General features: G+C 58.1%; 2 protein-coding genes across 11 annotated transcripts in view; both read left to right on the top strand.

Moving 5' to 3' along the window:
• Positions 1–14,032, top strand: part of PPIF (peptidylprolyl isomerase F) — an 860,147-nt gene that overhangs the window by 750,553 nt on the left and 95,562 nt on the right. The gene's annotated exons all lie outside the window — the stretch shown is intronic.
• ZMIZ1 (zinc finger MIZ-type containing 1) overlaps positions 1–14,032 on the top strand; it is a 241,636-nt gene that overhangs the window by 172,577 nt on the left and 55,027 nt on the right. The window contains exon 1 of one of the 10 annotated variants that reach the window (XM_050803402.1): positions 95–226. The exons of 7 other annotated variants lie outside the window; for them this stretch is intronic. The gene's annotated coding sequence lies outside the window, so the exon portion shown is untranslated. Of the gene's footprint in view, positions 1–94; positions 227–270; positions 329–933; positions 1,002–14,032 lie in introns of those variants that run through there. 2 more of the 10 variants (XM_050803403.1, XM_050803401.1) reach the window with 2 other exon arrangements.

The following is a 14,032-nucleotide window of genomic DNA, read 5'->3' as shown; positions in this document are numbered from 1 at the left end:
ACAAGTGTTGCTTCCAATTAATTGCCTAGGTGGGGGAAGGAAAGGGGCCTGGTCGCCGCCCCCGCCCGCAGGCTGGAGCGCTGCTCGTCGGGTCGTGCGTTCGCTCGGCAGCGGCGTGCACCAGCACCACCCCTGCGTGCAAGTTTGAAATGTGAGCTGCCTCCGATTCATACTCGCTCGCGCTCCCTCGCAGCGAAGTGGCTGGGCTGACGGTCTGCGCGCGCGAGTGAGTGCGGGCGGCGGGCTGGGGGGCGGGGGTGCGGACGGCGAGGCTCGCGGGGCGGGGAGGGCGCGCGCGAGCCGGGGCTCCCTGGAGACGCCAAGGCAGGTCTGCTCGCCTTTCATCTTCCTCCGGTCTCCTCCTCCTCCTCCCTCCCCTCCCCCCGCCTTGGTTGGCCTGGCCTGCCCCGGAGCCCCCAGCCCCACGCGGGCACACGCAGGGTGGGTGGTCACGCCCGCAGGGTCCGCGAGCTCGGCGCAGAGCGCGGGCCGTGGGAAGTTTCTCCGGCGCGCCCCGTGCGCCCCCGCCCCCCGCGCGCCCCCGGCCCATCCCCGTCCCTGGAGGGCTGTCGCTTGCGCCCGGGCGCGCGGCTGGCTGCCTCCTCGGCGGCGGCGGCGGCGGCGGCCCCATTAGCGGAGCCTCCGCCTGTGATTGGCTTCGCCCGGGAAGCTGGAGACGGGCGATGAATAATTGATGTGTGCGGTGCGGTAGCCGGACGGCGGCGGCGGTGGCGGGCAGCAGCGAGCGGGAGCGCGGGAGCCGGAGCGCCCTCGGAGCGGGCAGCGCGGAGCGAGCGGGCGCCGGACCCGCCCGGGCCCCCGCGCCGCCGCCGCCGCCGCCCGGGCGCGGAGCGGGGATGCAGGCGGCGCCCGCTGCCTGCGCGCAGCCTTTGTTCGGCGCGGGCTGAATCCTACCCGGAGTCGCTCGCCGCGGCCGCCGCCGGCTGGGCCCCAAGCGCCTGCGGGCGCCAGGGCGGGACCGCGACCGGTGCAACTTCTAGGTAAGTGCGGGGCCGGAGGGGTCGGCGCCTGGGCGCCACGGGCCGGGCCCTGGGCTCCCTCCGGGCGCGGGGGTGAGTGTGCGTGCCTGTGTGTGACAGAGGGCCGGTGCATTGTGGGTAGCGCCGTGTGCTGCATGGTGTCAGCCCCAGGCTTGGCGGCGAGAGTGGCACCGGCGTGCACCGGACCGGTTTTGTGTGCCCACAGACGGGGCCTTCATTTCTCTTTGGGGCCAGGGGACAGAGTGCGCCCCCACCAGCTCCCTGAAGGTGAAGTGTTGGCTCTCCAGCAGACATTTTACGAGGCTCTGTGCTCAGTCGGCTCCTGCTGCAAAAATAAGAATCGGCCAGGATGCCTTCGGAGGCAGTGCCTGAGGGTCCTCGACTTCAAGCTGCTCCTTTGTCAGAATGCAGCCCTGAGGCTGCCAGCGCCTAGAGACCCCACGGGCACTGGTGATGCCACCATTGCGGCAGGGTGCCCTTCGCAAAGGTGGTGGGTGCAGAATAGACTTCTGAGAAGTGTTTGCTGGCAAACTGGCTGGAGGAGAGAGGTGGATTTGCACCAGAGGGCAGGAAGCAGCCTTTCAGGAGGTGCCTGGCTGTGAGGACCTTGTACAAGACCTTGGAGAGAGGGCCCCTTGATAGGGGCTAAGAGGCGGCTGACTGGGGTTCTGAGCATGTGGTTTTGGTATTGGTGTCTTAGAAGCCAAGCCATGGTGCCGTGGGCACCAGATAGGTACCAGTTCCTGGGTCCAGAAGCCCTCTAGGGGGAAACTAGGAGAGGTCAGCTGGCACTTCTTTAGACGGGCTTCAGGAGACTATCATTCCTATAGTGGGGACCCAGGCCCTTTGCCCTTGACCATCAGGCGAGACTGCCAGATGAGTGCTGAGCAGGGCTGATGGCTCTTCCAGCAGGAAGGCTTTGTGTGGCAGGTGGCATGGAGTTGGTGCCAGTGTGCTTCTCATTGGCCCATCCTTGAGAGTGGCCACAGAAATCAGGCTGAGAAATCAGACTGAGGAGTGAGTTGGGGTGAAAAGGCCGTGCCATCCTGAAATCAGGGTGACCCCAGATGTGACATGGGGGCTCCGGCTTCCCCAGTTATGGGGCTCTGGACCTGAAGCTTATCTCCCGTCCGCTATGGAGGAAAGGCCCTGTCCCAGGGATTGGACAGAGGGGTGAGTCTTGGGGTCCACGTGGCTCCTAACAATCCTGTTCCCCTTTTTTGTGTGTAAGCCAGGCAGTGACTACCCTCCAACTAGCTGGATTCAAGTCCCCTCTTGAGCTATTTTTACCCTGAACTTCCTTAGTGAGAAACCACCAAACGGCGGTGCTTTGGTGAGAATCTAGGTCTTTACCGGAAGCACAGCCTGCACAGAGTTTACACCTCGCTTCATAAGACTGCCTCCACTGCCCTACACAGCCCTCCCCTGGCTCACAGCCCTTGCGCCTCTCTCATGCTTCTTGGTTCTCATCACAGCCTGTGCGCTCAGGGACTTGTGAGCCCCAGTTTCAGATGGGAAAACTGATGTGCCCGAGATCATCCAGTTGGGGATGTAGGAGGCCAGGCTTGGCTCCAACAGGAGCAAGACCTTGACTGCCAGTGGGCTCCCTGAAAGCAGGGACCACGTATTTCTCATCACTGTATGCCCCAGTGCCAACTGTGGTGCCTAGCGGATGGTGGGTGCCCAGTGGCTGCTGAATGATGATGGCACGAGTGGAAGGCTGGTTGGGTGTGTTTTCCCCATTGGAGTGAGGGGGGCAGAGGAATTGAAAGAGCACTTCCAGATCTCAGTCTGCATTTGTTGAGCACCCAGTCTGTGCAGTCCCTGGGAACTCTGAGATGAGTCCCTAGTCTGGAGTCAGGCAGCTAGAGGGAGAATGGTGCTTCCACAGAGGTTCTGTGGAAGTCCCCCCTGGGGCTTCCTGAATGTTGCCCCAGGGAGTAACGAGTGATTGAGCTGGGTCTAAGATGGCGCCATTCAGTACAGTAGCCACTGGCCACATGTGGCTGTTTGTGAATTTAAATTAATTAAAGGGATGAGTTCCGCTTATCCTTGGCACTAACCACACTTCAAGCGCTCAGTAGCCACCAAAGACTGGTAGCTGCCTTGTTGGGCAACTCAGACTCTAGAACATGTCCACCACAACGGGAAGCTCCATGGACGACAGACAGCGCTGGCCAGGAGGCTCAACTTAAGACGGAGGAGCAGTGAGGACACTAGCTCAGAGCCCATGAGTTTAACAGTGTAGGCGGGTCTGTTAGATAAAGAGACCTCCTGTTTCCCTAGCATTTTTTTTGTGGCAGCCTCCTGCGGGGAAGGAGTAGGCCAGCCAGGCGTTCCCATTTAACACGGGAGCAAACTGAGGTTCACTTTTGCCCAAGATCATCCAGCAAGAGGGTGGCATGAGTCCCAGGTCTCCAACCCCTCGGCCAGCACTCTGTCATCCAGCAGAGGTCAGCCAGGGGGCACGAGTGGGCAGCAGTCCCAGGAGCAGCCTCAGACCTCCCTGAGGGACAGTCTTGGTGCCGGTAGGCGTCAGTCCCTGTGAAGTCATCCATCGATCGGGCGGGAGCGCCAGCTCAGCCTCGGGTCCTCAGGAACAGAGAGTTCTGTGCTGGCAGAGCTGGAAGGAGCGGGCGCGAGGCTCTCTGGGCAAGGGAGGTGTTTACCTTGAGCGATGCGGCATGGGTCCCTCGGGAGAGGCTGGCTCCTCCGCGGGGAAGGAACTCCTCAGTGGGGCCTGTGGCTGGGATCCTTGGCACCACCTCAGAGAGAGGGGTACAGGCCCGAGCCCAGCGGGGAGAAGGATTTCGGGACCTTTGACTGGTACAGAGTGCACCTCACCCTTGCTCTTGCCCCGCCACACCATGTCACGGAGCATCTGCTGGGCCTCACTCGCCCTCCTTCCCCAAGCCTCGGCTGCGGGAGGAAACTCTCCCAGGGCCTGGCAGAGCAGCAGCTGCCTCACGAGGGAGCCTGCTCAGGGAAAAACAAGGCCCCCACCCTCAAAGCACTTGCAGCTTCCCAGGGAGCTCCCTGGCCAGACACCACAGGCAGGGAAGGAAGGCCAGCCCACTGGCCGGAGGGCCAAAGGGACTTCCTGCCCCAAGGTCACATGGCAGGAGAGTCCGGGGATGGGACCAGTGCCCTCTCCCGGCCCACTGCAAATCCCAGTCTCCCAGTGCGAACGTGTGGTTTATGATTTCATTGTGCCTGCTGCCTGGTTTCCTGCTCCAGCCCTGAGGTGAGAGTTAGCTTCCCGTGGCCTTGTCCCTGGGTCCTGAGGTGCCCACTCCCCCAGCAGCAGGCCTCTGCCGCCTCCAGCTCCCATGGCCCTGACCTGACTGAAGTGGGAGGTCTGAAAATGCGGTGGCTTTCTGCAGGAATCCCCACACACCGGAAAGAGGGTTCCTCAAGGCCCATCAGGGCAGCGTAGGGATGCGAGGACCTTTGGCGACACTCCCAGGTTTCCAGTCCTCCAGAGGGAGAAAATGGTCAGGGGCGGGGCACCGACGAGGCCTTTCATATTAACGACGAGGTTAATAGGAACTTGAGGAGAGGTTGAGCGAGGCTGCTGCAACACCTTCCAGGACTCATAGTGAGTCCCTCGGGGGAGGCCCACAGTGTCCTTGTTCCCCAAGATCTGCTGGGCTGTGTGCCCTTTCAAACTGATGCACAGAGCTGGGAGCTGCCCCCATCACCTAGAGTACTGGGTGAGGACCCCTGGGTGGGCCGGCCAGGCAGTCTGCTGCCCCCCTGCCTGGCCAGGCTCAGGAAGTATGACCCTTTTCCTCCCTCTCGGTAGCCCCAGCCATGGCCCTGACTTCTCCTTAGAGCCATCCTGGGGCTTCTCCAAGCCCCAGAGACCCTGCTGGGTTCCCCAACTGCTCCCCCTGCCCCCCCAGCCCCGTAGTGTGAGGCCAGGCGTTACAAGTGCCTGGCCCGGGGCAGTGGGGCTGCTTTGTGTGTATTGGGTGAATGGAGAACAGGGGATTTAGCCAGGACACTCACGTTTTCTGAGACTGAGGCTCCCAAACCACCCTGAGAGTTGTTGGGTCTGAGGGGAGGCCCGGCCCCTGTGATTTGGCTTGTAAAGCTCCCCAGATAATTCTGATGCTGTTGGTAGAATCATGGCTCCCAACGCCTAGCCCTGAAGCGATATTATCTATAGTCTGGTGCCAAATTAGTGTGTGACCTTTGGCAAGTCACTTCCCCTCTGGGGGCCTGAGTGTCTCATCTCTGCCTCATCTTTGTCTCATCTCTAAAAGGTAGACTCCACTCCAGGGTCTCAATACCAGTCCTGTGCCAGAGAGGTGGGGAGAGAGGAAAGTGAGAAAGAAGCGTGGGCCATGTCTTTGGGTGCCACCACCCACATCGGGGGGTGCAGTGGGAAATACTAGGGTGCAGCATGGCAAGAGAGAATTAAATGAACAGAGGCCTATGCTCTACACCCTAAGAGCTGTAGAAGGAAGAGGGGAAAATGGTGACTTTAGGGCTGGAGCGGCCTGAAACACTTCCCAGGTGGAGCTTGATTTTGGAAATGAGCAGGATGAGAAAGGACTGTTGGGTGGGAGGACTAGGAGCTGCAAAGGCTTGGAAACCAGGAGAGGTATGGCGCTTGAAGAGAAAGGAGGATGTCCCTCCAGGTGACATGGGGGAGGTTAATAGGAACTTGAGGAGAGGTTGAGCAAGGCTGCTGCAACACCTTCAGGGCAGTGGGGAGCCATCAAAGGCTTTGGAGCCTCAGAGGCACTGGGACTCCTCCTGCTTCTAGGAGCAAGGCTGTTGCTGAGTAGCAGGCAGGAATCGGGCATGGAAGTTGGGAGTAGTGCGAGGTCGGCGTCCTGCTGTGGGAATGTCCCTGCCCCTGCTGACGCAATGGAAAGCCTCGTCTTGTTTCAGGGTTCCTGTTTTGTGGTTGCCCGTGGTGGGGGGCAAGGGCAGCCAGCTCTGCCTTCTGAGGAGCTCCGGGAACTGGATGGAGCTTGTCCAGACCTCCCCACAGCAGCCTTCTGCTCTCCTGGAAAAGAGAGGCTGTCCTGTTTGTGGAGTCTCTCCCTAGTCCCTCTGGGGATTCTAGCCAGGCCCAGGAGACTTTGAATCAATGTGTGCATTTCCCTGGGGCTGGGACTGGAGTGGATGGGTGCCAGCGGGTAGCCTCTGGGCTTGCAGAGTTGGTCTCCCACCCTCCCAGGGCTCCAATATTGAATCCCTGCTCCCTGGGTCAGAGCCTGAGACACTAGTGATTTACCAGCTCCCTGTCTGCCTCCCGAGAGCTTATGATCTGATGGCAGCTTCATTGTGCGCAGATGATTTAGCAAGGTCTGGTTCAACCCCTGTGTGTGAGAGGCAGGACTGTGAAAAAACGGGGGGCATGTTTCAGAGAGGAAGGAAAAAGGAAGCCCAAGGAGCCCTTTTTCCTGCCTCTCACTTCTGCTTCCAGGCCCAGCTCTAATGCCATGGCCCAGAAAGCTTTCCCTGGTTCCCCACACCCAGTGCCCAGGGCCACTGCCTCCTTGTGGTCCTTAGCTCCTGTGCACATCCAGGACCCAGTGGCATACATCAGTAGCTTCCTGTCATCCCTTGCCCACCTGGGTGTCAGCCCACTACATTGAGTTGAGGGACAGGCGGTCCGTGACTTGCATCCACGCTGGGTGCTGCGTAAATATCTGTCAAATGGCCAGCCCAGAGCATAGGGACATGGCAGCCCTGGTCACCCAAGCAGGAATTGAGAGGCTCGAGGTCTTGGCCCAGCTCTGGCTCCCTAAGTTGTCTGTGTGACATGAGGGGTGCCTGCCTTTCTTGGGGTCCCTGCTTGTAAGGAGCAGCGTGGGATTTACTGTGCTGACCAGTATAGCAGCCACACGTATATTTAAATGTACATTAGTAAAATTAAATTAAGTTTTCAGTTCCTCAGTCACAATAGTCACATTTCAAGCTCTCAGTAGCCCCATGGGGCTAGTGGCTACCGGGTTGGACAGTGCAGCAGTGGAACGTTCCCATGGTGGTAGAAAGATCTGTTGGCAGTGCTGTGCCTGAAGTGGTCACTCTGTAGCCCGTGGGCCTACCCTGTTGGCAGCTTTGGTGACTGCTCCTCTCCCCCTCGATGCATGGGGGACCTCCCCGCCCAACCCCCTGAGGCTCTTAAAATGGGGCCACCCAGTGTCCTTCCCAAGACAGTGTCAGAAAGTAATTATGAAACCCACATCTGTCATTTATGAGTAAGTCACCAAGGTTCTCTGAGCCTCTGTTTCCTGATCAGTGCAGTAGAGCTACCTGTCATTGCCTGGCAGGGTTGTGGTAGGGAGTAAATGAGATGGGGCTGAAAGGCGCTTAGGTCGGTGTCTGGTCCATAGTAACCTCTCAGTAGCTGGCAGCTTTCATCACCCTTCAGGTGGATTCATCCCCTCGCAGCATGGGCTTAGTTCCAAAACCAGCTGCGCGTTTGGTTCCCCTTGAGTTCCTGAGCCCGAGAGGTTGGGTTCTCTCCACCCAGCTCCACCACCAGCCCCCTTCTGTCTGAGCCTTGGTTTTCTCATCTGTACAGTACTCCTGCCTGTCCTTGCCCTGTGTTGCAGCTGGAGACCTTGCTGTGCCCTGTGGAGGGTGGTGCCATCTGGGGGCTTATCCCTGCCTCTGGCGTGGCCACTGTAACAGGAGAGCCTGAGAAGGTCAGGGGACAGAGGTGCACAAGTGTGCTTGCCACTTGTCTGTCCCAGAGAGAAGCTGCAGGGCTGTCCCTCCTGCAGCCATCGGGGAGGTCCCAGCGTGTGTCAGCTCTGGAGGAAGTGAGCGTGGCCGGCACCCATGCGCCCACTTTCATTTCCTTCTTGGGGAATGAGTGATGAGAGTCTGCACCCTGGACTTCTGAAGCCTGCCAGTGATTTGCACAAGGACTTTTTCCTTGAGGTCCACGTATAGTTTGTCAGCGTCTGTGAGCCCCTGTGTTTCTGGGCAGAGGGTCTGTGAGTCGAGCCATGTCGAGGTGGGCCTTAGGGTCCAGCCGGGGTGGGCTCTCAGAATAAGGACTGTGAGTCCAGCCATGGCTTCCAGGTGCCCCAAGGGTGCCTGGAGAACTGCTCGCTGAGAGGAAATTCTGGGAGCTAGGGAAGGATCCCAGGAGCCAACACACCGCTTCCTGTCAAACCCTAGGCCCTGACACCCGCGGTGTCCTTGGTGTCAGGATGGGTACTGGGAGACAGAGCAGCCTTCAGGAGCAAGGCCGGAAGACCGTACTGGGGAACAGACCACGTGCAGGGAGAAGGCACAGGCAGCTGGGGGGCCAAAAGGGGCTTGCTGGGGACTTGCGGCCATCGGAGAGATCGAGGAGGTGAAGACTGGGCACTGAACTGAAGTGGGAGGTTTCCAGGTGGGGTTGCCCTCACCCCACAAAGGTCCCCTCCCGAGCTTGCTCTCAGCATCTGTCCCCTTCCTCTCCTGTCTTCTCCACACACCGGGACTTCTCACTCTGTCTAAGCCTCAGTTTCCTCATCTGTAGAACTGGAGACTAGTACTCATCCCCTAGGGCTGTGGGAGGATTAAAGAGCTCATTCCAGCCAGCACCTTGAGCACAGTGCTGGGATCTCATCGCCCCTGAGTAAACATGAGCTGCCCTTGCTGCTCTGCATGGTTCTCCTCGTGTTTGTGGGAGGCGTGTTCCTCCGGGTCACTTGTCCTCCTGCTCCCCAGCTTCGGGGTCTCTTAATTGTCCATTGCATCCCAGCCTATCCAGACACGCTCCCAACCCCTCCCCCCATGCATCTGTTGGGGGTACCTTTTCTCCAACTTGAGCCCTGAACTGGTGGAACATGCAGAATGCCCATCTTCCCCAAGAGCCTGAGACATCTTGGAGCAAACAGTCCCCCTGCCTCCCGCCAGGGCCCCAGGGCTCTTGGCCAGAAGCTCAGGGCTCACTCAGTGTTTGCAGAGCAAAGGCTTGTGTCTTCCCTGCAGAGAGTGGGGGAAAGCTTGGGTAACCCATAGGTATGTCTTCATTTGATTTGCCAACAATAGGCTCAGAAAGTTACTGGGCAGTCCCAGCATGCCCTGGAAAAAGGACAGAAACCATTGTCCCAGGATGTCAGGGCAGCAGCACCTAAAACAGAGAAACGCCCCACCCCCACCTTACTAGAACCATGGCAGCCTCGACCATTAGGTCCTTAGTGGCTTCCAGGAGGCCACTCGGGCAGTGGGTCTCCCAGGAGCAGCATCAGGACAGGCGGGGAGCAAGAGCTGAGCGCTTGGCTTCCACTGTAAGCTCAGGCTCTGGCTCCTTCTGTCCAGGCCAGCTTTGGCCCTTGAAATGGAGGTAGGTCCTCCACCTTCCCTGAACCCTGCTCTTCCTTTGACTGCTGCTGCCCAGGGGCACCCATAGACAGCAGGTGGGCCTCAGGAGGCAGGCTCCTGCAGGCCCGTGTACCCACCCGGCCTAGAATTAAGTCTTCCCAGCATCAGGCTGATCAGGGGCCCATAATCCTCTCAGAGCTTTGCATGGTGTTGTACCTTCTCAGAGAAATACATTTAGTGACCTGGATAAGATCTTTCTCCTCAGGTGACATTCTTTGGGATGGAGATTTCTCCTCTGGGGTTTCTTCCCAGGTGTGGCTTTCCTGGTCGTCCCCTCCTCTCTCCCAGGAGTGTGTAGTCCACCACACCCTCATCTTGGTACCCCCTGGACTCTTACCTAAATAGAAACCAGCCTCTGAAATGACCTGGCCCAGACTCACTTCCCTGGACACCTCCCCGGTCTTGGGCACCTGCTACCTGAAGCCTTGCTTTCGTCCCACCCAAGTGATCTTGTGCTTGAGATGTCCTTCTGCCACCTAGCAGCATACTCAGTTACCACTTCTGCAAAACGGAGACACCCTCACCCACAGGCCTGTTATAGCAACAGGATTCACTGCGTAGGCTGCCCACCGAGTGTGTGAGTGTGTGCAGGCATCTGCTGGGGACCCTGGATGCACGGCCCCCCGCCCGTGCCCTTACTAACACATACACCTGCGACCCTTACCAGGTACGCTGCACCGCCACTACAGCACTTACTGCAGCCCTTGGTATGTGCAGGAGTGTGGCATTTCTTCAAGTTCATGACTATGACTGTAGCTCGCTCAAATTTGTATGGTGAGCATCCAGATAGGCCACATATGCATGTAATGTATTTTGGAATGAGTGAATGAACAAAAGAAGAGCTGGGTCTGGTCCAGGCACTGTGGGAAAGGTGAAAAAAGACACATCCCGTCCCCTCTGGGAGCTTAAAGTCCCAGAATTAAGATAACAGAGCTGGAAGGCATTGGGTGTGCAGAGCCAGACATGCATCTGGGTGAGAAGTAGGGCTGACTGAGCCTGTTGCAGAGGTTGTGTGTTGATGAAGAAAAATATAAGATAGGACATTTGCAAATGTTGCCTGGGTTTTGCATCTGTGTGCATATATCAGGTAAACATGCAGTTGAACACGCCTGTGTCCACGAGGACGTGTGAGGGTCGTTTGCAAGTTGAATGGCTATTGGATATAAGGTAGTGTACTTGTGAGTTTGTACAGGCTTACAAACACACTGGGTGTTGGGAGTGTGTCTGTGACATAGGAGGGGCACATGGAGAACTGGGTGATGTAAATGTGTTGACACATTCCAATCCCTTTGGGGCATGCAGGTACCTGCACTGTCCCTCCCTGCCGTGCTGGGCCATCTTGGATTGTCTTGGGCATTTCTAGAGTGCTTCAGAGTGCAGAAAAGCACTTCCACATATGCAGTGACTTCTCCGTGCCCAGCAAAGGGTGGGAACTGAGGGTCAGGGAGTGTGGGGAGCTGACGGGTGGAGGTGTGGCCTGAACTCTGGCCTTCTACCTTCCAACTCCGAGGTTTCAGTGTCCGCCAGGGGACTGGCGAGGTCCTGTATGCACTTCCCTGGCAGTGCCCTGGGGAATTTGGAATCCAGACACAGGAGGCTCACTTAGATCCAGGACTTTGTGAGAGGCTTCTGAGCAAAGGAAGGATGACTGTGACCCCCAAGATACCCATCTGCTCAGTGTCCATCATGTCCTGTGTGGATGCATGGGCCTGCACACATGGCCCCCACACACAGGCACATGCACACACACACTCATGCACACACACGCACACTCACACACATACTCATGCACATACTCACTCATAGGCACCCCACCCTTGGGGTTTTCCCAATTAAGTTCAGAAAACTTAATTGTAGCTTAAATTTTCATTTTCAGCCAACTTTGTTTTTAATGTTGAGTAACTATCACTTGTTTGTATATACTTCAGAAACAAAGTCCCTGGGGGAGAAGGAGGCTGTTTTCTTAAGGTGAATCCTAGAATTCCAATTAGGAGTGATTGTTCCACTTCTAAGGTTTTCCAGCCGCTTCTTAGCAAGCCCTGCTGAGCCCCTAATTAGGCAGCCAGGGCGCCCCTGTTCAGGGCCCAGTGCATCTCAGAGTGGCCTGTTTGAGGGCCAGTCTTGGGGAAGTTCAGGGCCAGAACCCCAAGTGGACCTTCAGGGTACTGTGGATGGTCCTGTCTGTTCAGGGAGTGGACTGGTGTCATTGCCCACCATCCCAAGGCCCTGGCTGCCTCTAGGGACATCAGTGCAGGGCACAGAAGCAGAGTCAGGGTGCCGTGGGTTTAGGGAAGCCCCATAAGCCGGGCTGGACGGCCCTTGGCCCAGGCGGGGTCCCGCGAGGAGGCTGCCGAGTGCTACTCTTGCTCTAACTGGGGATCCACCCATGATGGGGCCTGGCCCGCTGGTCTCCATTCACTGCTAAGCAAACTAAAGCTCACAAAAGTACCACAGGAATTAGAGCCAGGGCCACCCCTCATGCAGGTCTGGGTGACCAAGTCCTGCCTTGTAGTCAGCGTGACATTCCATGCCGTGGGTCCCACTTGGGTGGGGGATGGCCTTCCCGGGGTGAGGCAAAACTGAGAAATTTGAAGGGCAGTTCAAGACAGGTGGGCGGAGGCGTCGGTGGGTGAGGGTGCCGGGCAATGCAGGGAGAGCCGACCGAGTGAGGGACCTCGGCCTTGTTGGCTTTCAAAACCAAACACCTGATACCTTTCACCACAGTCGTGATTTTCAGCACGCTGCCCGATGGTCCCCATCCACTCTTGCTGGGGAAGAAGGGTGTGTGGTTGAAGAAACAAACAAACCTCTTGCAACCTCAAGATCTGCCTGAGCTGCCCATGACAGCTGGTGCCTACTCGCGCCCCGCAGGGCTGTGGGGCTGACTGGGTGCTCTGGTGCCGTGGATGCCCGTGGCCACCCTGGGAGACGTTGCCCTCCGCCCAGCCCAAGCCAATTCCCTGTGGCCTTGGGGAGGTTCAGGTTTCTGCCTGCCAGGTGGGTAGCTCCGCTCGTTCCCCGCAGCAGCAACTGAGCTCACAACACTGCCCTGCTCCTGCCACCTGAGCCCCCAGGTGCCATCTGCCACCCTGTTTGCAAGCGGCAGGTAGGCGGCCTCAGGGCAGGGGACAGGAGAAGGCAAGCAGATCCCAGATGGGGAAGGCCAGGCTCTAGCCCTGAGGGGTAGGCAGTGCCTGGCCTGCCACCTGGCACCTGGGTTGCCCCCACCCTTCTTTGGGAATGGGTGTGAGCAGGTCTGTGAAGCGTGGGTATGAGTAGGTAAGGGGGGGTCCCCCTAGCATATCTCTAGCTTAGTTTCTCTGCAGGTGTGAGGAGTGGAGTCCCTCTGGGCAACTCTGTGTGTATCTGCTAACCCTCTCTGTCTTGAGCCCGGGCATTCCCCAGCATCCCTGCCCGCTCCCCTCTCATTCCTCTGTGCCTCTCCAAGTGTACCTTCCATGTCTCTCAGGGTCTCTGTGTTCCTGTCTGTCTCTGTCTCTGCATTCTGAGCTCACGAGGGTGCCTTTGCCATCAGAGCCACCTCTCCCCCCCAGCCCCCCACATTGAGTTGTTCTACTTAATTTCATTTTCCCAGGGCTCCAACTCACAGAAATAAACCCTCCCTCCCCACCCCTGCACTTTTTCGATTTAACAAGCCTGCTGGAAAACAATAGTGATTTCCGCATCGATCATAAACAGAAGTGATTACCATACAATTACAGCCTGAACCATCAGCCTGGATGCAATCACAGAGCCGCATTGTAAATCGGAAGACAATTGCCTGCAGAATTACCCCCAAATTGGTTTAAGTGGCAACAAAGGAGTGTTGGCATTTTGGTATTTTGGAAAGGGATGGCAGGAATGCGGGTGTCCTGGTGGCAGAGAGTCCCCACTGGGAGACCCCCAGGGCCCCTTCCGTGGCATTGAGGAGGCTCTTGCTGGGGAGAGTTGCCTGCCACCTTCCCCCACCCCATTATTCTCCCTTCAATTACTGTTCCCTGCCCGTCTTGGCACAGCTTGTCATAAACTCATTTATACTAATGTGTGAGTGGCTAAGTGTGCCTTCAAACTTGGCCAGCAGATCGGGGTGAATCTGATGGAATTCTGGGGGGCCTCCTCAGCTCCCCAGTATTCCCCTTTCTCCACTCCCATCTCACCACTGGCTCTTCTATGTCACCCCATCCCTCTATGCTCCTGGCCTGGCACCCACCCCACAGTAACCTTCCCCACCATCTCCCAGCCCTCGGTGGACTCTGGCCAGCATCTCCCACATCCCATCCAGGGCAGCCCACTCCCTCCTGCAGCTGCAGTGTGTGCCCTGCATCCTTCCCAGCCACCCAGGCCAGCTGGAGGCCACAGTCCAAGCCAGGTGGGCTAGGGCGGCCACTAGAGGGAGGGAGCCTGCTGGTGCCCCTGCAGCACGTGCTGAGGGGAATCACAGGTGGGTCTGCTCCTTTCCAGTCTGTGGTTTCACAAGCAGTGCCCTGCCAGCAGGACCCCTCTGAGTGTCTGAAGACTGGACTCTTAAGCTCCAGCTGTTTCCACCGGGGGCATGTCTTGCTCTGGGAGGTGATTTCTCTCCAGGGCCAGGCTACTCTGAAGTTACCAGGAAACCTGCCCACCCACTGACACAGTCAGATCCCCTCACAGGCGTCCATATCCAGGTCGGAAGTGCTTTGGCATGC

This window comes from Macaca thibetana, chromosome 9 (genome assembly GCF_024542745.1).
Source record: "Macaca thibetana thibetana isolate TM-01 chromosome 9, ASM2454274v1, whole genome shotgun sequence".
NCBI classification, from domain to species: domain Eukaryota; kingdom Metazoa; phylum Chordata; class Mammalia; order Primates; family Cercopithecidae; genus Macaca; species Macaca thibetana.
Note: the sequence above shows the minus strand (reverse complement) of the source record. Positions and strands in the feature narration are given on the sequence as shown.